The sequence below is a fragment of the Pseudopipra pipra genome, chromosome 3 (assembly GCF_036250125.1).
Source record: "Pseudopipra pipra isolate bDixPip1 chromosome 3, bDixPip1.hap1, whole genome shotgun sequence".
In the NCBI taxonomy this organism is placed as follows: Eukaryota; Metazoa; Chordata; class Aves; order Passeriformes; family Pipridae; genus Pseudopipra; species Pseudopipra pipra.
Genome location: NC_087551.1, coordinates 32,267,127 through 32,291,845, shown reverse-complemented (window position 1 = coordinate 32,291,845; position 24,719 = coordinate 32,267,127). Strand labels below are relative to the sequence as shown.

The window sequence follows — 24,719 nt, the reverse complement described above, 5'->3', positions numbered from 1 at the left end:
CTCCTTGGTGGAAAATTTCCCTTCTTCCAAGTCCTCACAATGTTATTCCAGCACCATTCCCCCTCGCTGGGACCTGAGGAGATGTGTCAGCCTCATGGCATGGGTATGCTATGGAAGGATCCAATATATTTCCCAAGGAGAGGTAGCCCACGTAAAAACCAGAATGGCTCAGCCCTGGGGTGGTGCAAGGCTTGTGGGCATGGCTGCCTCAGCAAAAACAGTTAGGAAAGACAAAGTTTGGGCTAATTCAGCTTTCCCTCCTCCTGGATAAAAGGACTCTGCTTGGGGCTGCTCTAATGGCAGTCCCAAGGTGGAGGAGACTGTTGCCTTACTAAGCTTTGCCAGGTTGTGTTGTAGTGGCCAAACCCATACCATATCCTTGTGAGGTCCCCTGTGCCCCAATAGCCAGCATCCGGGGAAGGCCACTGATGCAGGACAGAACATCCCTCTTGCAGACAGTCAGGCCAGCATGGGAAACAGAGAGTTTGGGACCTAAGGATAAGCAGGGCCCTGCTGCATCCCCAGAGACCGAGGGGAGTGAGCCTCAGACTGAGGGCTCCAGGCTTCAGCCAGGCTTTAATCCAGTGTACAGCTGAGAGGATCAAGAGATAGAAAGGTTGCTCACTGTAAATCCTTTTGAAGTCTGTTCCAACTCTTTTGCTGGAAACTTGCTGGCCTGCATGCCAGAGGGGATGCTAAGCCAGGCAGCCACAAGGAGCAGGGGTGTGTGTCCTCCATGAGGCCTTGGGCTCTGAAAAACCACTCACTTGCTCCAGGAGCTACTGCTGCCCAAATGCCCCAAACACAGCAACAAATGATGACGATGACAGGGGTGTGAAAGCATCGGGATTGGTGAAGCCCCTCTGCTGGAGCCCCACAGTCCCACTGAGAGGGAGCAGGAGGTCCCCAAATGCCAGGACAGCCCAGCTGAGGAGATGGCTGACACAGGAGCAGCTGGGTGGGCATGGCTCCAGCTCCATCCCTCTGTAGCTGCAGGTTGCAGGATGGCTTGCTGCTGGCTCTGCCTTTACACAAACACGCTTTGCTTCTCTTGACTTTTCTCTTAATGAATCCCTTCTCTCATGGCTGTTGTTTTTGGCCTCCAGCTGATTCTGTGGTTTTCCTTCTCCAGCACGTGATACAAACACTGCTCACTGGCTGCTACCTCCAGGTGATGGACATCTGTAACTGGCCCCATGTGCCCATACAGGTTGGAGTTAGTGACACTGGGACACAAAGTCATCACCACACTGTGGACTTGCTTGGTGTTTTCTGGACTCTTGGTGGAACACGACAGGACAATTCATAGGGGTATGAAAAGGGCCTGCAAAAAGGAGCCAGTGCTCCCTGAAGTAAGAGTAGGGAATGTAGGAGAGGGAAGTGAAATGGAGACACTGGGCTTGCTGTGGGGCTGGACCCTTCCTAAGCAGCACAGGCCACAGAGCTAGAGCAGTGCTGCAGCCCCACTGCATTTTCCAGTAAGGCAGGGGTGACCAGATAGAACCCCCCTGAATACTGGCTCTTACAATTGTACATCGCCAGCTTGAAGTGTACAACAAATTGATAGAGTAAGTAAGAATTATCAGTAAAGAAAAGCACTTGTATTTAACAGCCCTTCCCTTTCTCCCCCACTTCCAACTGCTTAACCTTAAAATTCCTCTTGAGACACAACTCTAAACTTTTCTCTGAAACCACCAAGACTAGAAACTGCCTTTTGTTTTAGACAAGTCCTGAAAATTTTCTTCCCTCAGTGAAAGAAGGGGCTTTAAAGAAAACGCACGCTACCACCAAACCCCATCCGAATTTGGGTGCTTCTGCCCACTGTCCACATTCTTCTCTCCCTGCTGAAAAGAAGAGGCCCCTCTTCAGATCTGTCCTCCCCAGTTGGTATCTGTCCCTGCTCCGAAGGCCAGTGCTCCCAAACTGTGGCCCAGCATTGTCCGGCTGTTGACCCCCACTGGTGCTGCCCACAGCATCCAGTCTCTCTGGCCCCTCTCCCCAGCCTCCCTACTTTTTAATGAAAATGCAAAACATAGTCATGTTTGCTCTTCTCTCCGTGTTTTCTTCTCCTACAACTCAGCCCCCTTTGTCCTTCCTTCACCACATTTCCTGCAAATGCAGGTTTTGCAGTCTCAGAGCAGATGCTGCAGAAATCCCTGTGCACAAAGGAGCAGTGTTGATCGTAGCTAAATGGTATCAGCCATAAGGGACTCCCCTGGGATGGGGCAAAGCAGACATAAGGTATAGCTTCTATTCCTGGAGGCACAGAGTAATTTTCCTGACTGTGTGACACTGAACACTTTGTTTAAAAATAGAGAGAGGAACCTGAATCAGCAGGCACAGGAGATATGAGGTAACTCAGGTAAAACTTTTCCACCACACCAGGCACTGGGCACAGACAAAGGGCCACACCTGTGTTTTCACTAAACCATCTCACCTGATCTGGCACTGCTGGTTACAGACTGACAATGGCAAATTCCAGTCCTGCAAATCCTACCAGGAATCCCTTCCTGCATGTATCAGCAGTGCCCTTTGACCTGCCTGGGGACAGAGTGGCCAGGGCTTCCAGGCAGCCCCTGCTTCTCCCCATCCCCGACAGCCTCCTGTGCTGCAGGAGGGCTGTGAGGACTTATTGGTGCAGGGTCTTCTGCAAGAGGAGCTCAGGCTTGGCATTGACCTTGTCCCATTTATCTGAGTTATGTAAGATCTTCCTGTATGGGCTGCTGGCTACGTGACACCTAACTATTTAGGCCAGCGTAGTCTGTGACAAATGTGACAGTCAGTCTGGGGGAGGAAAGTAAGTACGCTTGTGCTGTCTCAGACCCAGGAGGGAAGGGAAACAGCTGGATGCCATGCAGCAGGGTCACTCCTCAGCTGATACAAATTTTCCTGTCCCACTGCTTGTGGGAGATGCCCAGTTTCATCTGAGCTCAGCAGTTCTGCACCCAGGGCCTCTTTTCAACACAAGAGCTACTTCAATAAATCACCATGTTCCCTCTTGACCATCCTGTTCAGGGCAGGACAGGGAGAAGATGAGAGGGTAACTCAGAGATCTGGGTCCTTTGCCTCTCCATTGTGAGTTCTGAGTTGGGTTGGGATTCCCCTGCGGTTTCTTCAGAGACAATGTAGTTCCTGCTGGAGCTTCAGTCTGCATTTATGCCAAAAGAGCCACTCCAAAGAGAAGGAGCTGCGTCTGGTCTCTGGGCTTCGGGGTACAAATCCCTGGCAGCTTTGGAGGCATGAACTTGGGATGAAGCTGACAGCAGATGGAAAACTGGAGTTTATGGTTAGCATTGGGGTTGTTGGAATAAGAGCAGCATGAGGAGCTTGTAGGCACAGGGAGCTGTAAATCACAGTAGTACTGCCACTGGTTTGCCTGCAGAAATTGGTATTGGGCTTCATCTATGTTGTTCTTGCTTGTCTGCCCCATCAGGGAGACATTAATCCCCTTTCTGGGTACTGTCATAGAAAAAAAAAAATTTCAAGGCAAGGCAAGGGCTCTTCTTATGTCTCTCCCTGTGTCATGCTGAGGGTGCTGAGTCAGCAGTGTGCCCTGGCAGCCAGGAGGGCCAACTGTGTCCTGGGAACATCAGGCAAAGCATCACCAGCTGGTTGAGGGAGGTGATTGTCCCACTCTGCTCTGCACTGGGGCAGCCTCACCTCGAATATTATGTGCAGTTTTGGGCACCATAATGTAAGAAAGATATTAAGCTCTTAGATAGCATCCAAAGGAGGGCAACACAAATGGTGAAGAGCCTTGAGGGGAAGCCATGTGAAGAGCAGCTGAGGTTACTTGGTCTGTTCAGCCTGGAGAAGAGGGGAGACCTCATTGCAGTCTACAACTTCCTTGTGAGAAGAAGAGAAAGGGCAGGCACTGATCTCTCTTTGGTGACCAGTGACAGGACTTGAGGAAATGGCCTGAAGCTGCATCAGGGGAGGTTTAGGTTGGATATTAGAAAAAGGTTCTTCACACAAAGGCTGGTTGGGCATTGGAACAGTCTCCCCAGGGCAGTGGTCACAGCACCAAGCCTGACAGAGTTTAAGAAGTGTTTGGATGATATTCTCAGGCACATGGTGTGACTCTTGGGGCTGTCCTGTGCAGGGCAAAGGACTGGACTCAATGATCATTGTGAGTCCCTTCCAACTCATCGTATTCTGTGATTCTGTGACTCTGTGTGTGACTGTCCAACGCTTCCAGTAATGCAGTGGGTGAGTTCCACCCAGAATGTTCTGGACCCTTCAGCATATGCTGTATTCAAATTTAAGAGGTGGTCTCTAAGTGTTCCCAGCAAGCCCTATTCTAAGCTTAATGTACTCCTGCCCTTCACGTGGCAGTGCCTTCTAACAGCAGCAAAAATATTTGGTTGAGAAAGAGGAGTGGAGAAAGCACCATTGAGAACAGATACTAGTTGGCAGCAAACCGAGCTCCTTACAAGTGCCATCAGATAGCCATGGCTGTAGTCCCACATTGTTTCTGCCATCGCTCTGCTTCCCAGCCGGGGGCATATGGTTCCATCAGGCGTCGCAGCTTTGGGCCACAGTGCTGGAGGCACAGGGATCCAGGGTGTGTGAGGTGCCATGTCTCCTCTACTGATCTGTGGGGTCCTGGGGGGGATGCAGGCAACTTTCTGATAAGCAGATGCTGTGATAGCATAAGATGAGATGGCTTCTAGAAGATGACATTCATAAGTGGCACCATAAGTCTGGCTGATTTTTTTGTCTTCCATAAAGCACTTTTTTTTGGAAGAACCTCATCCAAAACATTACTGCCATTGATGTTATGAAGCGTCGAGGGTCCCTGGCTTTCTCAGCCACCGGTGGGTAAATAGGCAGTCTTACACCCTCCTGACCCGGCCATGCTTCAGTGTTCGTGTTACAGTGCATCTGCAAGCCCAATGCACACGGGACCCCTGGCAAGATCACACAGAATTGTTAGAGCTGGAAGGGACCTCTGGAGATCATCCAGTCCAACCCCCCTGCCAAGGCAGGGTCACTTATAGCAGGTTACACAGGAATGTGCCCCGATGGGTTTTGAATGTTTCCAGGGAGGTAGAAAGCACGACCTCCCCGGGCAGCCTGTTCTGGTGTTCTGCCACCCTCAGTGTAAAGAAATTCTTCCTTATGTTGAGATGGAACTTCTTGTGTATTAGTTTATGGCCGTTGCTCCTGATCCTGTTTCTGGGCACCACTGAAAAGAGTCTGGCAACCATCCTCATGACATCCATCTTCTCTTCTAAAGACTAAACTGACACAGCTCCCACAGTCTCTCCTCATCAGAGAGATGCTTCAGACCCTTAACCATTTTTATGGGCCCCCACTGTACTCTCTTTGGTAGCTCCTTATCTTTCTTGTACTGAGGAGTGCAGAACTGGGCACAGCTCTCCAGATGTGGCCTCACTAGGGCCATGTAGAGGAGCAGGATCACCTCCCTCAACTGGCTGACCATACTGTTCCCAATGGACCCCAGGATACCATTGGCTCTCCTGGCTGTGAGGGCACACTGCTGGCTTATAGTCAACTTGCCATCCACGAATACTCCCAGGTCCTTCTCAGCAGAATTACTCGCTACTAGGTCAGTCCCCAACCTGAACTGGTACTTGTGGCTATTCCTCCCCAGGACTCTGCACTTGCCCTTGTTGAACCTCATCAGGTTTCTCTCCACCCAACTCTCCTGCCTATCAAGGTCCTGCTGAATGGCAGCACAGCCTTCAGGAGTACCAGACACTCCCCAGATTCTGGGGCTGGCTGCACAGGTCATCCTCCTGAGCACAGGGGGTTCAGCCCAACTGGGCTAGAAGAGCTCACATCACTGTGCGCTGTTGGTGAATGTTCCTCCTGTGTGGGGTTTTTCTACAAAGGGAACACCTTACAGCACTTGAAGAGCTTCTCTGATATCATCTTGGAGCTTGGAAGTTGATATCAGCTGATATCCAGCTTGGAGGTAGGTCTTCAATGTCACTGTTTCTCCTTACCATCCTTGAGAGAATCTTTTACCCTGAGACATTAGTTTTGCTTAAGTCAGGACCATGTCAGCCTTTTTGTTTTTAAATGGTGAAGAGATCAGGGAAAGCCTATCAGAAATAGGAAACGTGATATTGTAAAAAGTTCATTTGTTAGTGTAACTTGAATTTGCGCCGATGTTGCCATTCGATCTTCAAGGCTGCCTGTCAAACACCTTTCATCAGGATCAAATTCTCTTGGGTTGGAATTTGCCTCTGGTCAAAATGAGAACCACTCCCAAATACCACTTGTCCTGATTACACCCTCCGTGTCGGTGACAGTGGTATTGAGGCTCTGTACAGGGCCTCTTACCTCTGTTTCCCTGCAAGGATGCTCATGCAGCCCTCCTCATTTGCTCTCTGGACTGTGGCCCCTCTACAGCAAGTATCCCTGGAAAGTTTCCTTGCCTCTTCCGGATTTGCTGCTTGTGAGAGATGAGGAAGGAGCCTCATGTTCCTCATGATCAGGGCAGGCTGGGGCTTGTTGGGAGCACTTAGACAGGATCTCCTTGCTCATCCAATTCATCTATGCCACAACCATATGCTGTTATTAGGTGATTATGTTTCGGTATCTTCATTGTGTAATTAGTCATATGCTCATAAACAATGTAAATAACCTCTAATGAGTTGGTAAGTTAATCATTCAGTAATGACTTTGAATGTCAGGAACTGTCAACACAGAGAAGCAGCTACTTTTAAGCATTCTTTTTCATTTTCTGTTCATTTTCATTTTTGTGTTGCAAAACCAGCTAACATCTTTGTTCCTTCTTTTTGCTAACACTCTGCAGGGTATTCTGCTCATAAACCACTTGAGTGAATTTACTCACCAATTTATCCAGAAAATTTGGCTGCACTGTTTCGTGCTACCGCTGATATTTTTTTTTAAAGACATATAGCAAGTTTCTCTTCTGTTTTGTTTGTTTGTTCATTTATTTTAAATTTTATTCTAGTGTCAACAGTCATGGATGGATCCTTGGACCTATTCTTCTTTGATCTTGTTATTTTCGGAAGTCTTTTTCAGGGTAAACATTTAGGCCAAAGTCTTACTTAGGCAAGAGCTGCTCTGCATGTAACAGCAAGAATTTCAAAATGGCTGGGGCAAGAAAACAAGTCTGAAAAAACCCCAAATCAGGTATTTTTCCCCCCCCACACATTTGCTGCTTTTCTTTAAACACCCTTCCAGCCCAAAGAGTCACCAATAGAAGTCTGGGAGTAGAAACTCTGAAGGCTTAAAGGCTCTGTTGTAGGCATGAAACCAGCAGCTTACCATGTTGGATTTTAATTATTTTATTTTTAAACAAAGCTCATTAAGGTTTTTTTGAGTCTGGTCTGTGTTTTTGGATGCCTAGATTGCCATTACTGTGTTAGAATGATGCTTTACTGTGTTTCTGTTGTGCTTTTATGTTGTGAAGTTTCCTTCTGTGGCTGACATCCCAGACCCTCTGCCAGCTTCCCCTCAGCACTGCCTGTGCCCTTGGCCTTTGGCATTTCCTATCATAACATTGGAAAAACAGCATCTGAGCATTTTCGTAGCTTCAACTTACAACCATGGTTAACTATGCTCCCACTTTTTTGTAAAATAGACCATGCCATTTTTTTTGCAGATACATTTACAAATTGCTGATACACATCCTCGTATTTTTGGACATATTTGTGTATTTCTGGAGTGAAGCTGCCATAGTAGATAACCAGAGAAAAGCAGTTCTGTTTGGGAACAACTTTGAAAGATTTCTAACTAGCTCTCAGCCTGTGTTGGGACAAAGCCATGATATTTCAGCTATTCTGGCAGAGAGTGCATTGTGTCAAATTTCCATTTTTTGTGTGTGAAATGTGATTTTCAGACTGAAACTTACATTTTTCAGAGCTGAAATATGAGGGGTGCATGCTAGTGTTTGTGCCTAGGGAGAAATGCCCTGATTCAAATCTCTGCCTTATCTCATTTTGAGCAAAATATCTTTCCCTCATCATGCACAACCAGCCATGGGATGGAGCCTGATCCAAGGTGTTCCCTCTGGCACTGACCACTGGGAGTCTGCTGCTTCTTTCTGTCCCCATCAACCAAAAAGTGCATGTCCACAGAGGATGCACAGCTGTGCTGTGTCAGACCAAGGGTTCTTGGAGCCCAGCAGCCTGTCTCCAACAGTGGCTGATAACACATGCAAACAGCACTATTTGAAGGCAAATGTGATATGCCTCCCAAATCTTCCCTAGCATCCCACAGTTTGTACTTTGGGGACTTTCTGAGGAGACCTAGTATATTTGTTGCATTTTTTTTTCTTTTTCTACACATTTGAAACCCTGTGAACTTGTGGTATTCGCAGCATCTTGTGGCAAGGACTTCTACAGTGTAACTACCTGTTGTGTAAACAAACACCTCCTACTGCAAGTTTTGCTTACCAGTTTCTTGGTTGCCCCTGGTTCTTGTAATGTACTTTTACAATTTCCTTGGATGAGTTTTCACTGAGGCCTTGCCTCTCATGCTTTTAGTTGCAACTGAATACACTGTGGTACATTCTCAGCCTAAGGAATGGGAGAATGTGTCCTCAGCAGGCAGAGGTGTATGTCTCTTTTATGTGCCTTCCAGGCTTTTTCACAAAAATCTGTGAGTATGATGCAGCTGTTGGTTTGTTTTTGCTTTTTTTTTCTTCTTGCTGATGAGTGTGACTAAAAATGTTTGAAGCCTCTACACCTACTGGGGTAATTCTATGTCTCTGCACATTGGCTTGATATGTCCTCCCATCGGGCAACCCCAGTGAAAGCCTGTTCTCAGTAGGTGGCATTTTGCATTAAGATGCCTTCTGCCAACAAAGTCTCCGCAGACACAGGCCCTGAGATTGCAATGGATATGATCTAGGACAGCACACAAACACATGCTTAACTTTAATCCACACATGCTTAAGTTCCTTTTGAACAGAGCTTTGCTCTACATTTGTTGCTAGATGTCTGTTAAAGGACCAACAAAATCCAACTGCTGAGTTCCTATTTTACATTTCTCTCCTTGGACAGCAAAACCAGCACCTATATCGCTTTTGGGAGTCCTCCACATGGCCACTGACACCTAATGCAAGAGTTGCCTGGATGATAACCAGCTTTATTAGCTGTTTTATATAAGCAACAGGCACCCTGGGTGGTGTCAGATCTCGCTTGAGCTGTTCCACAGCTATTCAGCTGCTGGCCTTCTCCACCAGGGCTTCACAGTATCCCCCCCAAATATGCTCCTAGCCAGCCCCAAAAGGGTTGCAGGAAGATGGTTGTAGCTCTCGGTTTGTGTGTCACTGCACTGGGATGTGCAGTGAGCCGTGTGTTTTGGCAGCAAAGGACCAGAACTGTTCCTAGAATGCCAGTGATGCCTTGTTGTGAGTTGCTTGGCCCAACCTGGTGCCGGTTTGCGTAATAGAGACAATATGTCTGTTATCACCAGAGATCCGAAGCTGAGATTGTGACAGTTGCAATAATGCACAGCCTCCACACTCAGGTGCATTGAGCACGGAGCATTTTTTCACGTTCGTGTGCTGGGGACACACAGTGCTTATGAAATGTTAGTACGTTGCTCCATGAGATACTGTACCAGGAATTGAGTAGTGCCTGCTTGAACCTTGGGTCTGGAGCTGCTGCAAAGATGTAGTGCAGTGCAGACTGGTACATCTTGCTGGTTTGGGCTCTTCTAAAAGTATATAATAAATGTAATGCACAGAGTATTGTTTTTCATGGCATCTGGGGCACAGAGACATCCCTACCTGTGTCCCATTGTGGCAATGGTCTGCCCTGCTTCCCTCAGTAACGTGTTTCTTGTGATTCAGGCAAGTGAGGAGTTATTCACAGCTTAGTGCCTACCAGTGTTCCCGGTAGCTTAATTCTCTTGCAGAATTTTCCACTCCTTATGTGAGGCAGTTAAAATAGAAAGGGAGAGATGGCAGCACTCTCTGGGATAGGGAGCCAGCACAGCTCAGTGATTTCAGAGCGTACTGAGAGGTAAGGAGCCAACCAGAGAAATTTTTCTCATTGCTTCTTGCTGTGGATATTTTCCATCTGCTGCTGGGGGTGAGTGGGATGAGTGGGACTTTGGCAGCAGACAGGGCAGGAAGTGTGTATTGCACAGGGGACTTGACTAAGCGAAGGGGCCTTGGAATTGGCAGCTAGGGCCAACTTGGTGAGATCTTGGCTGGGTTTCTGGTGACCATGTGGACCTGAGGAGTCATGCCTGCAACCAAGTGAGTAACACTTCCAGTCATGTAACTGGGGCATTTCAGCCCTGGTCATGTTTTTAAGCAGCCCATGAGTTTATGACTGATTGTCATCTCAAGTGATATATTTATGTCTTGCTTCCAGATGAACTCTCAGAATTTTGTTTCTTGCAAATCCCCAAAGGTTCAAAGTCAGAGTTAACTTCATTTTCTTGGCACATGTTGATCACCTCATTTATGGTCTTGGATATTGAATCTCATGCATAACCTCTTGTTGCTGGCCTTGGAGGATGAGTCTCACACTTAGAAGGAGGTATCTACTGGAAACAGGATTTCCCACAAAAAACTAGCAGTGTTCTAGCTATTCTTGCAGATGTTCCCCAAGTAAAAGCCCTTGGATGGAGCAGTGCAAGCGAGGTGAGCATGCAGAGAGTGAGAGCACAGCCAAAGTGAATTCCAACTTTCATTCAAGCAGAAACCTTCAAAGTATTTGGGCCTTTCTAAACAGGAGTGTATTCAATTCTTCCTTATTAAGTCAGTGACACAAGAGAATGCCTTGTGTGTTCTCCATGGGGATTCAGCCTCTCCTTGGCCTATTGTCTAAACTTTTATCAATGACCTTTTAAAAGAGCGCTGAAATTCAGTCAGACACAATTAATAGATACTTTGCTTACACTTGACAGACATGCAAGGTAAGAATGAGGATGTTAGCATGCCAGCCATGCGAATGAGAATGTTGTCACGCTAAAGCATTCTTGGCTGGTTCTGGTAGTGTCCTAAACCAAAGGACAAACCACAGCATAACCCCCCAAAATGTTCTAATGCTTTGTGGATATTTTGAACGCCTCCATCTCACAGTGACTCCCATGCTCAGCACCGCACAAGCCAAGTGGCTGATGTACACACAAAATCCTCTTCAGCAGACAGGTGCTGTTGGCTACTGAGTACTGACACTCCGTAGTCCCTGGAGAGAGCCTTACCTGGCTGCATGGAAGGTGTTGGACAGGCCTGGCTATGTGGTGCATCTCACTAATTGCTAGCAGTTTCCCATGTCCTGTATACATTGCCAGTACCAACGACCAGACCAAACATTTCCAGACATTTTCAGAGAGACTTTAAGCTTAAAGTTTGAATACCTCAATTCCCAGCCTTTGTATTGGGTTCTTTATTCATGTGAAATTATATATGTGTATATACACATATGTATTCCTTTAGATATATATTAATTACTTATGTATGTATTACATGTTGATGTAATCTTTTTTGATTTCAGTAAACATTTTGATAGTGTCTTTCCCAGGAACCTTCAAGACAAAATGTCCAGCACACAGCTGGATAAACACATCATGTGATGGGTGAGCAATTGGCTCACGGGTTGAGCACAGAGGGTAATAGTGAATGGGGGAACATCAGACTGGTGACCTGTCACTGTGGGGTTCCATAGGTCTCCATCTTAGGCCCTGTGCTCTTCATAAATTACTTGGACACAGGACTGGAAGGAATACTAAGTAAGTTTGCAATTGATACAGCATGGGGAGGAGCTGTTGACTCACTTGAAGGCAGGGAGGCCCTGCAGAGAGACCTCGACAGGTTAGAGGACTGGGCAATCACCAACTGTATGAAGTTCAACAAGGGAAAGTACCGGATTCCGCACCTGGGATGGGGCAACTTTGGATGTACAGACAGGCTGGGGAATGAGATTCTGGAGAGCAGTGCCAGGAAAAGGACCTGGGGGTCCTGGTCGATGGCATGTTGAACGTGAGTCAGCAGTGCCCTGGCTGCCAGGAGGGCCAACCGTGTCCTGGGGCGCATCAGGCAAAGCATCGCCAGCCAGTTGAGGGAGGGGATTGTCCTGCTCTGCTCTGCACTGGGGCAGCCTCACCTTGAATTGTGTGCAGTTTTGGACACCACAATATAAGAAAGATATTAAGCTGTTAGAGAGCGTCCAAAGGAGAGCAACGAAGATGGTGAAGGGCCTTGAGGGGAAGCCGTATGAGGAGCGGCTGAGGTCACTTGGTGTGTTGAGCCTGGACGAGACCGAGGAGAGACCTCATTGCTGTCTACAACTTCCTCGTGAGGGGAAAAAGAGGGGCAGGCACTGATCAGTGACAGAACTCGAGGGAATGGCCTGAAGCTGTGTCAGGAGAGGTTTAGTTAGACATTCATCCATGGATAGTTGGGTGCTGGAACACTCTCCCCAGGGAAGTGGTCACAGCGCCAATCCTGCCAGAGTTCAAGAAGCATTTGGATGATGCTCTCAGGCACATGATGTGATTCTTGGGATGCCCTGTGCAGGGCTAGGAGTTGGACTCTGATGATCCTAGTGGGTCCCTTCCAACTAAGAATATTCAGTGATTCTGATTCCATGATACTTATTTCTTTGCAAATATTTCTCCAGAAATGAAGACTAGCGAAGTCCTTATCTTGTGTGCCATTAAGGTTGTAGTGGCCTGTCTGTCAAGTTCATGGCCCCATTCTGGAAACGCTGGTCACGTCTTCACTAATGCCAACCTCCTCTCCAAAGAGAAAGCAATTTAAACAAAGCAGATGGACAAACTCTGAGGGAGGAAATACAAAAGGGATGGACAAACTCTGAGGGAGGAAATACAAAAGGGAATTGTTTCTCTGAGGTCGTGTGAAAGGTCCTAGAGAGAGCTAGGAAGGGAACTCAGTTCTCTCAACCCTTAGATCAGAGACTGACAAAGCCCTGTCTATCAAGTGATCCACCAAAATCTCCAGAGAGAACCTTCATCTTCAACTTGGACTTGAAAAGCTGCAAAAAAGGCCCTTCAAAATAAGTATTTGGCAGACAATTTGCATAATGCATTTTTCGGGGAACATTTTGATCCTCTTGTGGAAGCACATGCAAGTGTGCTCATTTATTCATGAGAGACTGAGGAGTTTGGTCCAGTGAGGGTGGGCCTGGCCAGGTTGCTCTGTCTGCATGCTAGGATGACTGAGGTTAGGACTGCTGTATGAAGGACGTAGTTTTACTGAAGGTCAGCACAAAGGAAGAAAGTCTAGTTTATTTGCAGGGTATTTTTAAAGCCCATTTTCCAAAGGAAACAGTGCTTGTTTGGCTATCCATCCTCCCCTCTTCCAGTAGCTCACATCAGTCAGTTTCAACTACATCTGAAAGGGCAGTAGAAGTTTCAAAAACATTAACTTTTTGGCTGTCAGAGTAGATGAAATGATACAGACCGGTGATTTCTGAAGAGGCTCTTAGACATCAGCTTGCCACACCATCATCATGTGTGAACATGACCTGCCCGCCAGCAGGTATCTAGCTCTAGATTATGCATACTGCCATTGTCTCTTGCATTTTGTGGGGTAAGGATTAATGTAGCGGCTGAGGAGGAGATGTCTGGGGACAAAGGACATCCCTTTTCCCCAGGAACCCCAGGCTTTGTTAGCCTTCTTGCTCAGAGGGCAACTTGTTTCCTTTATGTGTGTGAAATGCTGAAGAACAGTTGAGCTTGGCATTTCACTGTAAGCCTGTGAGTTCCTGTCTCCTGCAGGAGCTAGTTCCAGAACCCAGGGCCAGCTCCAGGGTAATTTCTGTGTCCCACACATGCTCCTCCCTCCATTGTCTGATGGTGGTCTCAGTCTGCCAGGACACCATTGTCAGCAACAGACAAAGTGGATAATGAGCAGAGAGACAGCTGGGAAGACAGCAAAAGTCTACCAGGAGAGCAAATGAATGATGGACTCAACCACTCAAATAATAACTGGCTGTTTAAAATACCAACTCAAATGAAAACAGGTTGGGCAAGCTTCTGAGAGCACTTGGGCCAACTATACATTGCTTAGGGCATACCGAATACACCGCACACCGTCATTAAGTAAGCACAGGCCATCGGTGTGGTGGGAGAAGCCCTCAATGCCAGGATGTTCACTCGAAGGCATCCGGGTCATCCAGCCTGTGTCACCACAGGAGCTGTCAGGCACCACTAAATGAGGACACCCAAGGACCTTCTAGGCGAGAGTTACGTGACTGCATGTCTGAGCCACAGGGACATGTCAGACTGGCCTGGCTACTAGTCCATGAGAGTCTGGGAGTCTGGCTATTATTTCAGGGACCAGGATCAGATCCATAGTTGGAAACGCAAGCTGTCTGCGGTGAAGTGACTGAACCCTGGGGCTGCCTTATGCCTGGCCTTTGCGCTCTTCATGTTATCTCATTGTTCAGATAAATGCCCAATTCCCCTTTAAACTTTTAAGCAGTTTATAAATTATCAGAGGGCTTTAATCTCTCTTTTCATGAGATAAAGGTTCTTCTAAGCCCCAAACTCTAAGTGAGTGGCTTTGGTTTTGTTTTAAGCCTGTCTTTGGAGGAAAGCAGGCCCATCAACCTGAGAAATGTGATCTCAGCTAGACTAGGGTTCAGATGTGCTGTTAGGAATGGGCCCAAGCAAAGACTTTGGTTGGTTTGTGCTGATGGAGGAATGCATGGACAAAGGATGGAGCAAACAGTGGATACCGATTTATTCATCTCTATACTCCTTTAACGTAACAGGCATGGAAGCTGCAAAAGCCTGTTGAAGAGTCAGCTTTTGCTGGCCATACTGTCCAATCTGCCCAGAGATGTTTGCATCTCTGGTTAAACTGATCCATAGCTACTAATTTATCAAACACCTTTTGAACATGGCAGTCCTGCCTTGAGCATTCACCATGCTCCACTATGAACATCAGACAAGAGGGACTGACCCCAGGAAACTATTTCAGAGTGTGTAGATGAGAATATCTGCACCGTCCAAAGGATTCCCCTCATGACAAGGGACAGAAGGATCCCGCAGCACCTGCACGTCCATTCCGAGCAGCTGGTATTTCAAGCAGAATTACACACAGCTGTTCATGAGTGAACTGATGCCTAGGAGCCGTCTGTGGGAATTATCTGATGAATAGTTTCATAGAACAAACAGCAGAGATTAAAAGAGAGAGGGATGAGAGAGTCAGAAAGGGAGATGTCTGAAACAGGGTGAAACGCAGCAGGAAGAGACTACTCTGCAATGAATTATGTGGTGAGGACTCGGCAAAGCTCCCATTTCTATGCCATTTCTCACAGGAAGACATAGGGAATAGCGGTGATCAAAAGATGGAGATGAAGCATTGGGTGGCACTAGCATTAAGTCAGGCTAGGAAGAAGCAGCCCCTGTTGGGGATTTTACATGACACAACAAGGTGGTTGTCACCCTGAATTCAAACTCTGAACAACAGAGGATAAAATCACTAAGATGTCCCAAAGGCAACCCAGTGGCATGCAGAACGTGACACATGTCCTCCAGCATGCCCTGTGTCTTCAGGGAAACCAGTGGGGGATGAAACCACTCCTGTGCCATGAAAGGACTCACACAGAGCATTGGTACACAACAGGAAAAGGCTTGCACAGGCAGGAGAGGACTGTTCACAGAGCAAACAGTCATGCTGTCACAGAATTGATCGTGATCCTTATGGGAAACCTAGGAAACATCTTCAAAAGATGAGTAGGGAATTAAAGTACTCTAATTGAAACCAAGGCTACAGCATCAATACTGGAACAGGCTTCTCAGGGAAGTAGTCATAGCACCAAGCTTGACAGAGTTCAAGAAGTGTTTAGACAATGCTCTGAGGCACATGGTGTGATTCTTGGGGCTGTCCTGTGCAGGGCCATGAGTTGGACTTCAGAGATCCTTGTGGCTCTCTTCCACCTCTGGGTGTTCTATGATTCTATGATTCTACTGGTTTTACAATTTTCCCCAGCTGCCGACTCTTCCACTAATCCCTTGCTATTTGCCTCACAAGAACTTTTGCCTGTACTTATTATATGAAAGTGAGCAGTCTCTACCCCTCTCCCTTGTTAATATTTCGTACTGCTGTGGATGCACTAACAACCCCCTTTTCTTCAAAACAGCTAGCTGATTGACACACTGAAGTTAAACTTGGAATACTTGTTTGCAATCTGTACTTAGCTTGAGGTTTGATGTGTCTCTTTCCGACCTAAAGAAGAGCTCAAGCTCCTGACAGCTTGTCTGTCTTCTCCCAGATGCATCAGTTGGTCTAATTAGAAAACCCCACTACTCTTCCTACAAATCTTTCTATGCTAATAAGTGCGGGAGAAGAGGAAAATGCTCCTATTCCATCTCCTACCCCACGAATACCCATTGCTCTGGATCACGATTCTTTTGCCCTCCATCTCCCTTTGCTATATTCATCAGTGTGGCTAGACATAGCTATGGATAAATACTTAAAAGGGCAAGGAAGAAGTATACATGGAAGTCTTGACTAAAATTAAAGAGTGAAGCATTTCTACAAGGCAACAGCATGTGTGATTGTTTTGTGTGTGTGGCATTTGCTATTCCAGCTCACTGGCATGGTCAGAGAAGGAAGAAAGGAGTCAGGACACTTGGGCTCCTCTCATAACTTTGCATATTACTTATTTGCTGTCTGTGGGTAATTCATTTCCCATTCAGTGTCTGTTTTCTCCTCTGCAAAAGGAAAAAGTAATAATTATTACCCAGTCTCTCAGGTCTGTTGGGAGGTGAAACTGATACAAAATGCCTAGGGATCCTGATATGAAAGGTACATTAATACCGTGGTTTACTCTGCTTTCTGCTTTCTGGGCTGCTGGTGTGGAAGCTGAATCTGGAAATCTGGACCTCCAAATACCCTGGAAGATGTAGCTCAGTAGCCCTTGGCAAAAAGGGCCATAACCTTCCTTTAGCCAGCTTTCCTCTCTAGAGCTGTTGTGGGAGCAGACATTCTTGGGCTATTCTCCCCACTCTGCAACATCTATCCAAAAGCATAATGCCTGAGACAGGAGGCTTCAAAATATTCCCCCAGTTCCTCCCCTGGGTGCAGGATAAAAGAATCAGAGACCCAAACCTCAGAGGCATAATCAATATTGCTTAGGACTAGCTTGGAAACCACAGAGATGAAAGTGTAAGAGCCTACATAGCAATAGAGGTTAAAAATATTGTCAAACTTTACCAGTGAGGATGTGATGGAATTAGGGTTTTCTTTGCATCTAGGATTTACCTCCTGGTGCATAAGGAGATCAGATACTATGGAAATACCATCATGTTACATTTTTTCTGTGTGTTTTTCTTATTTGCATTGATCTCAGTGTTGGTGAATATGAATTTGGCTTCTCTAGGGAAGGAAACCAGAGCTGCTTGTGATACACAATCTCGGTGCATGGCAGAAATCAAAAGGTGTGTAAAGTGAATGAAGTTAGGGTAGATTTGGCAAGTGTTTTCAGGTAATGTTTGGAAACTGGGACTGGGTAATTCAGCAAGATTTTACAAGGCAAATGCATATGTTCTTTAGAGAAAGTAAAATTTCCATCAACATGCCCCACCCCAAACACATTGACATAGAGACGTGCAGATATTCTGGTGTAGGGCCATTTTGGTTCAACACTTGAGAGCTATGTGTGTACATACTGCATACTCACCTGGGGCAGAAAATTTGCAGCATGGAGCTGCCAACTCTGCCAAGTCTGTTATGTGTGAGTATCAAGCTCATAACTAAATCAAAATTTGGGATATTTTTCTTGGGGACAGTGGAGGCCTATTCTTGGCAGCTAGGCACTTCCCTTGCCTAATTTCAAGTTCTTTCTTTAAGCTGTAAATTCTCAGTTAACAAGTTGTGTTGATTTTTTTTAGCATGGGCAAAATCATCTCTTTTTCTTCTGGTACTCTGAAAATGGTCAAAATCCCTAAATATGTGTAGGTCTTTTTTGCTGGGTTTGGTTTTTTTATCTCTTCTTTTTCTTGTAACAAGCTAAGGCAGATGCCTGGCCTGGAAAATGTCAACTCAAGTGGTGAAAGTGGCAAGTTACAAGCAAATGAAGCCAGAGTTGTCAGAGACAAGTAAAATAGGTGCTAGTTCTTACATTCTCTGGAATGGAGCAGACCAGCCCAGAGCAAGACACAGTCACTGCCACGTCCTGGGGAAAACACTGGGGTTGCTTTCCTCTGTGGAGATCTCTTTTCTCTCACTACTACCACATTTCCTTTGCCTGCATCCTGCAACATTTGTAGTTCCTTGCATGCACTGTGACTCCAGGAGCACTGTTCCCTGGCAGCCCCTGATGTGGATCAAGGGCTTCTTCACCATCTCAAAAGAGTGCTTCTCCTTTCCACTCCTTTCCTAGGGTGAGCCTAGTCCCAGACTGGTGAGCAGGGTGTTTCCTCCTGGTGCTGCTTAAAGCTAGCAAGCAGCTCTGGGTGATGGGCTGGTTTCTTTTTGCCAATCTCACCTCACTGGGAAGGGCCACAGACTAGGCCTGCAGGAAACTGTGATTCATTCTGTCTACAGCTTTTTTAATGAGACCCTTTCCATTGTGTACGAGTGCCAGGTAGGAGAGCACGTCTGCATCAGAGGCTCTGCTTGGGCACAGGCTGAGAGTACGTGTGCGTGTGTCTGTGTACTCTTGGGCTGTTAAGAGGGCTGGGGTGTTATGATCTGGGGTACAGAATGATGGTACACTCTGGCCTTGCTGGCTCTGAGGACTGCATGCAACAGTGCTTGTACATGAGATGAAATGCTGCCACCCACCTCGTTGCTTCCAGGAGGTGAGGAGTGAGTGGTGAGGCTGGGACCTCCCCGTGAGTGCAGTCTGGCACCCAGGGACAGTGCAGAGGATAGGTCAGCGCCTCTGTATTTCTGGGCAAGCAGCTCCTGAGGAGCAAGTAATTAAGTAACAGCTATGACTGCAGCTGACTGGTGTCGAAAAGGCTGATGTTCACAAGGAGGGAGTGATGAAGCAAGTCATCAGAGCAGCAGGAAGCAGCTGGCAGGCAGGTGAGCATCTGTGCACAGTCTGATAAGTGCATTGCAGTTGCCTTTCCACATAAGGACTCCAGAAGTGGGATGGCCAGATGTGTATAAATCCACAAGAGATCAGGCACTGAATTGCCAGTGGTGCCTATGGGGGTGACAGCCCCCGTCTGTATCTGCAATGTGCCACACATACTTCTTGGCATAGCACCAGTCTTTCAACTGCACCGTGCTCTGTCAGCAGCACATCCATGTGCAGCTCTGACTTGGGCAATATGAGATCTGACAAGAGAGAAGGGATACACAGCGGGGATCTTCTGTTTTCTGCCCAGTACCTAGAAGGGTTTTGCATTCCCAAGTTTTCGGTTTCCCCTTTGCCTCAGTTCGTTTTATACACTGAGATAGTATTAATACCTGCATGGCAGTCTTATTTTTCATTGTTCATAGCCTACCTGTGCTCCTGAATTTCAAATATCTCTACTAAAGCTCACATAATTTCTCTGACAGCATAGCCATGGAGGGGAGCCCTCCAAAAATTTCAAGGCCCCCTATGTTGTGTTGGTAGAGGTTGAGGACATTTTCATCTCCTACTTATCTATGCACAGAGCAGTGTCCCTGATGAAAGAGACATGTGTTCACTTTGACATATGCAGCAAAACCAGGCTAAGGTGGAAACTGCTTGGAATGAGAGATCCTGCTCTCATGGAGCCTCTCCAGCCTTAGGAGGCATTTTCCTTTGGGAGAGTTGTTTATAGTATTACAAGGTCCAGGGGGTTGCTGCTAAGTGGGCAGATGAAGAGTCAGGAGCCCCCAACTCAGCATGCATGTGGGCATCCAGTCAGGCTAATGTGTGTGTTACCAGGCTGTCTTTTCTGTCTGTTTACCTCCCTTGATATCTATCCATTTTTTTCCCACCTCTGCACCTCTGTTGCCAAACCTTTCTCTTTGGACACCAGGGGATATCTTCCTGTTCCCTTTACCGTCTCATCTCCACCATGCCATCTGTATTGTCTCCAGCAAAGAGAGAAGAAAACTAGTGTACATCTTTCCTGCTCCTCCTGGTACCCTCTTGGCACACAAACTACCCCAGGTCATCTCCTGCTGCATGCAAACCCCCACCTCTCCCACCCCAGTCTCTGCTTTCCTCTTTTAGTCCCATGCCCCTTCCCAGGGATTCAAGCAGCCTTCCCTTCTTGGAGGCAATCAGAAAATGGGCCAGAAGTCATGGATGTGTTTCAAAACCACCTGGTAATTCCTGGTAATTCCTTTGAAGTCTTGCAGGAGCTTCCAAAGAGTCAGGTCTTTCCATTCTCGTTAGGATTATACACTTAGCACACAATTACTAGGCTGTCCAGAATGCTTGTCAAAGTCTGAAGTTGGAAAAAGCAGAGTAAGACTTTGGGGACAAAAAAAAAAAATTAAAAAAATGCCTACACTGAGTAGCCTAGAGGCTCTGCTCCTAACAGCTAATATTACTGTATAGCTTGGCTCTGTCAGGCTTTGCCAGCTTGCTTGCCACAGGCTCCTCTTCTCAGCATAGGAGCCAAATCAGATGGAGATGCTACTGTAGCTCTATTCCTTCTGACCTAGGGTCTTCACAGTTTGCTCTGGCAGTGGTTTTTAGTTGGACACACATGTATATATAGTGTCAGGGGATTTTTCCTCCTCCTGTGATATTTTTTCCTTCTGATGCCTTGCATCATACAGATTTGGCCCTCCCTCTTGTTTTTAGTGGTGGACCCTTGACCCTGTATGCACTACTCTAGGTGGCACAGTAAATTAGTACATGTGTCTCCTTGCTCCTAGCTTCCAGTGACCGCTGAGTAAAAATTCAACCTCTTGATTTCTAGTCTGAGGGATTTACTTGGATATTGCTATAAGGGTCAAAACAATAAAATGAGAAAAGGAGAGCTGGAAAAGAAGAGCCCTCCTCCCTTGGGCAATCCTGGAGGAGGTCAAACCATGTTTGGCTGTAAACCATAAGCTCTTATAGTCAGGCTGAGACAGCATACACTGTTCTACGTGCTCATCTGCATCGATCAGCTCTGTGATTAGGAGGCGATCGGGCACCTTGGAAAGAGCCTGGCCTACCTCATCCAGTATGGCTTGCAGCATGGAAAAGTCTCCAGCAACAGTTCCGCTGCCGGCACAGGGGAGGTGGTGCAGGCATGTGTACTTTGGAGAGGAAGAAGCATGGTGCCTCAGGGGCCAAGGAACGTGCCCATGGCACAGACAACCTCCTCCTCCATAAGCAGCACCAGGAGTGGGCACGTTGTGCACGCAACCGCCAAAGCTGCTGCTGGGCACAGGGCGGGATCACACCCAAAACTCTTTGTTTTTGCAACACAAAGGTGGAGACAGAGCGTCAGAGAAGGGGAAGTCCTACTTGCTCTTCCCTCCTGGTGAGACGTCCTGCATCCACACTGCTGCATGTCTGGGACTGCCAGCAGCAGCGCTGCCAGCCAGATTTTCAGCACCACTTCTGCTGCCCCTCACAGGATGGGATTTGTTATTGTCCTCAGTGGAAGTTGAGCACCATTAAAAATTCAGCTATTTCAGGCTAAGCTGGCCTTTATAATTGCCAGCCTCACAGTGAAATTGAGACATGTAGAGGTATGGGGTGTTTTTTTTAAAGGAACATTTCTGTACTAGGAAGCATAGCTAGTGTTATACCAGTACTGAAGTGCTATTACTAATTCATCTCAATCTGCCAAAGTAGGTAGGACTGCAGCCATTTAGGACTGGAGATGTGTGCTCAGTCCTGGCAGACCACTAGGTTCCCCTGATCTCTTACCAGGTGCCAGTACCCAGAGACCAGAGCACAGAGTGCTCAGGAGAACTTCAGTGCAAGAGGTAGGCTTTTCTGAGTGTACCCAACACTCCTGAGTTTCCCACTTAGATTAAGTGAGCTGCATGGGCAGATTCTGGCATGAAGGGGGCAAGTGGTGCAAGCAGCTGGGAGGCTGTAAGTAGGGGGCAACGAAACCTGGATGTCTGGGAGGATGCAGGGAGGAGGCACTTGGAGCAGCTTTGCTCTTGCTACTGGAAGTGTTGGCAATAGTTCTGGTCCCAGCCTGTGGAAACGGGCAAACCCCTCTGGCAAGTGAACTCCGTGCTAAAGAGAGGCACAGATGAGCACTTGCAATCAGTTGAGTGGTGTGCATGAAAACTGCCAGACAAATGCGAACTTGCCCTCCTCTGCCAGGCAGTTATAGTGTACATCATCATGATCCTTTGCAAACAGGGGTGCAGCAGGATTGTGGGCAGAGCACTCAGATCTAAGGGTTGATGCCAAACTCAGCAGATAAGCATATGAATGAGGAACCATCCAGAGGAGGAGTGCAATAGGAGAGCAGAAGAACAAGAAGGAGACAACATGCTCTGTGGATGCCTGCCCTGAAGAGCCTGCTTCACTGTCAAGTCTGGGAACAAAACTTTGGTGTGTTTGATGCAGAAACTTTCACCAGTTTTTTACAGTGCTACTTGAATATAAGGAAAACATTTTCTGCTCTCTCTGCAAAGGTCATGGAATGACTTGCTGTCAACCCTGTGCTGTCTCTGGCTGGGACCAGGCAGGGAAGCGTGAGTGGCTGAGAGCAGCCGGGCTGGGGAAACAGAGGAGCCAAGGTTTGCTGCTGGGTCTCGCACAGTGCAGAAGACAAGTCTTCTCCCCTTCCCACCCCCACACCCGCCTCCTTTCTCTGATGAACAGAGCAGTGGGAATGGGCTTAAAGCCTATGTCAGCCCTGCCTTGATCTCCATGTGCACTCCACATCTCTTGTGACTTTGTCAACACAGCAGGCCAGACGCTGTCTCTGTCGACAGGGCTGCCTCCTGGGCAGCTGAGCAGAACAGAGCGGAGGTGAGAAATTCCCTCTGGGAGAGATAAGCAGAGCTCTCCTTCATCTCCCTTTCTCTGCTTATCCCCTCCTGCAGCTGCTAATGCACGACAGGGAAGAGCTCTGGGGACAAAAGCGGGTATGGTGTGGAAGGAAGGAAGGAAGGAAGGAAGGAAGGAAGGAAGGAAGGAAGGAAGGAAGGAAGGAAGGATGGAAGGAAGGAAGGAAGGAAGGAAAGGAAAGGAAGAAAGGAAGGAGGGAAGGAAGGATGGAAGAGCAGCTGAACTTGCTTCTCTCACTATGGTGGAGGTTGCTTTTGACCTGTGGCAGTAGCTTGGGGTTGATGAAGGAATTTAGCACTTAACTAGTTAGAGAGCTCTGACACTATGCACCAAGGCATGACAGCACTTCAGCACCTCCCCTTAGGCATTCACTATGTGAACTCACTTTGCCCTGGCCCCATAGTGCCTGGTTTCCTTCCACTGCAAAGGTACCCATGTGGTCAAATCAGGACAGGGAATGGGATGCAGTCTCTAGAAACACCTTTCCACAGTAGGTACATGCTGGCATGACAGTGAGGCTGCCTTTGAGGCCACTCCTTGAGAGTCTTGCTCCTTGCCTGGAGCAACTACTACATACAGTCCATTGCTCCTGCCTGTGATCCAAGTCCTCTTTGTGACAACATGATGGAGGTGCCAGTCAGGAGTGTGGGCTTGAGCTCCAGCACTTTCAACATTTGCAGTCCTGGTTTCAGTGCTTGGAAATGCTGGTCAAGAGGGCATGCAAAGACTTTCATCAGTATGGCCCTTTAGCAGCCTGAACGAAGGAGCAGAGTTTCAAAGGACAGTTCTCTGGGTGAGTCTAAATCAGCACTGCTCCACTTTGTCACCAGGCCCAACCTTCAGCGAGCCAATGTGGCCCAGCAGCATCCTGTGAGCACCAGCAACGAGATGAGTGTGAGGTCTCCCCAGCTGGGGCGGGCAGGGTCTGGGACCCCAGGAGGGGGGGAGATCATTCCTCATTGCCCCTGTAGGACGTTACCTGCGTCACGAAAGACGTCAGCTCCAAAACCGCTGATAGGAGTAGGGATATTTCTGCATGGAGGAGTGTGAAGGAGGGAGATACTGAAGAATATACAGACTCAGCAACCCTCCTACCCCCAGGCCTCCATCTGGAGCCCAGGGCTGTGTGCAGGGATCAGGGAACTGGCTTTACAGCACTCATTAAGTGGAGATGGTAGAAACACAGTGGAAAAAGACAGGAAGGGATAGTATTGGGTTGTGGCCTTCCAAAGTGGTGGGAGAGTGGGTAAACTGCTTGGAGACAAGTCCACCTGGAGGCAAAGCCCTCCTGTGTAGCTGGGACTGCTGGTTTGACCCTTGAGGACCTCACCTACCTGAGGCTTATTTATGACTTCTGAAATGGTTGCACCTTTCCTAGAGGAGTGCAGGAGAGAAACAGTATTTGTCACACTCAGTATGAAAAGTGCTAGTGACAATAATAAAACCATACTTAAGCATGGACTCAATTCCATTTTAATTGCCCCTGAGGTCCTATCTTATGGACTAGCCATGCAGTTAAAGACTTCTCTCCTACCAGCTAATTCATCTGTACTGGACCCTTGGGCAATCTCTCATAGGTGTTATTTTAAATATGCAAGTGCAAATGATCCCTATTGCTTGCCACCTGAGGTCACTGAAATTGCAGCAATATCTTTGTGTGCTGTGTCCCCTCAGGGAAAATGGCCAACTTGAGATTGCCCACCATGAAAAGTGCCATCTTTCCAACTCCATCAAAGAGGAGAGAGCTTGATATTCAAGGCTTTGGTTTAGTCATAGCTGCCTCTATTTTGCAGGCAAATATATCCACGCAGGCCTCTGAGTGCTTTCTAATGAGGTCAATTCCTTCAGGGGTGAAAGGAGACTGGGTGCCTTCCA

The 24,719-nt window shown here is 47.4% G+C and overlaps 1 long non-coding RNA gene across 1 annotated transcript; it reads right to left on the bottom strand.

Moving 5' to 3' along the window:
- Positions 1-16,197: 16,197 nt before the first annotated feature.
- Positions 16,198-23,390, bottom strand: LOC135412501 (uncharacterized). Its single transcript, XR_010429697.1, has 3 exons — positions 23,251-23,390; positions 20,189-20,313; positions 16,198-16,647 (listed from the first exon to the last, which is right to left on the bottom strand). It is a non-coding gene; the product is annotated as an uncharacterized LOC135412501 (long non-coding RNA).
- Positions 23,391-24,719: the final 1,329 nt, after the last annotated feature.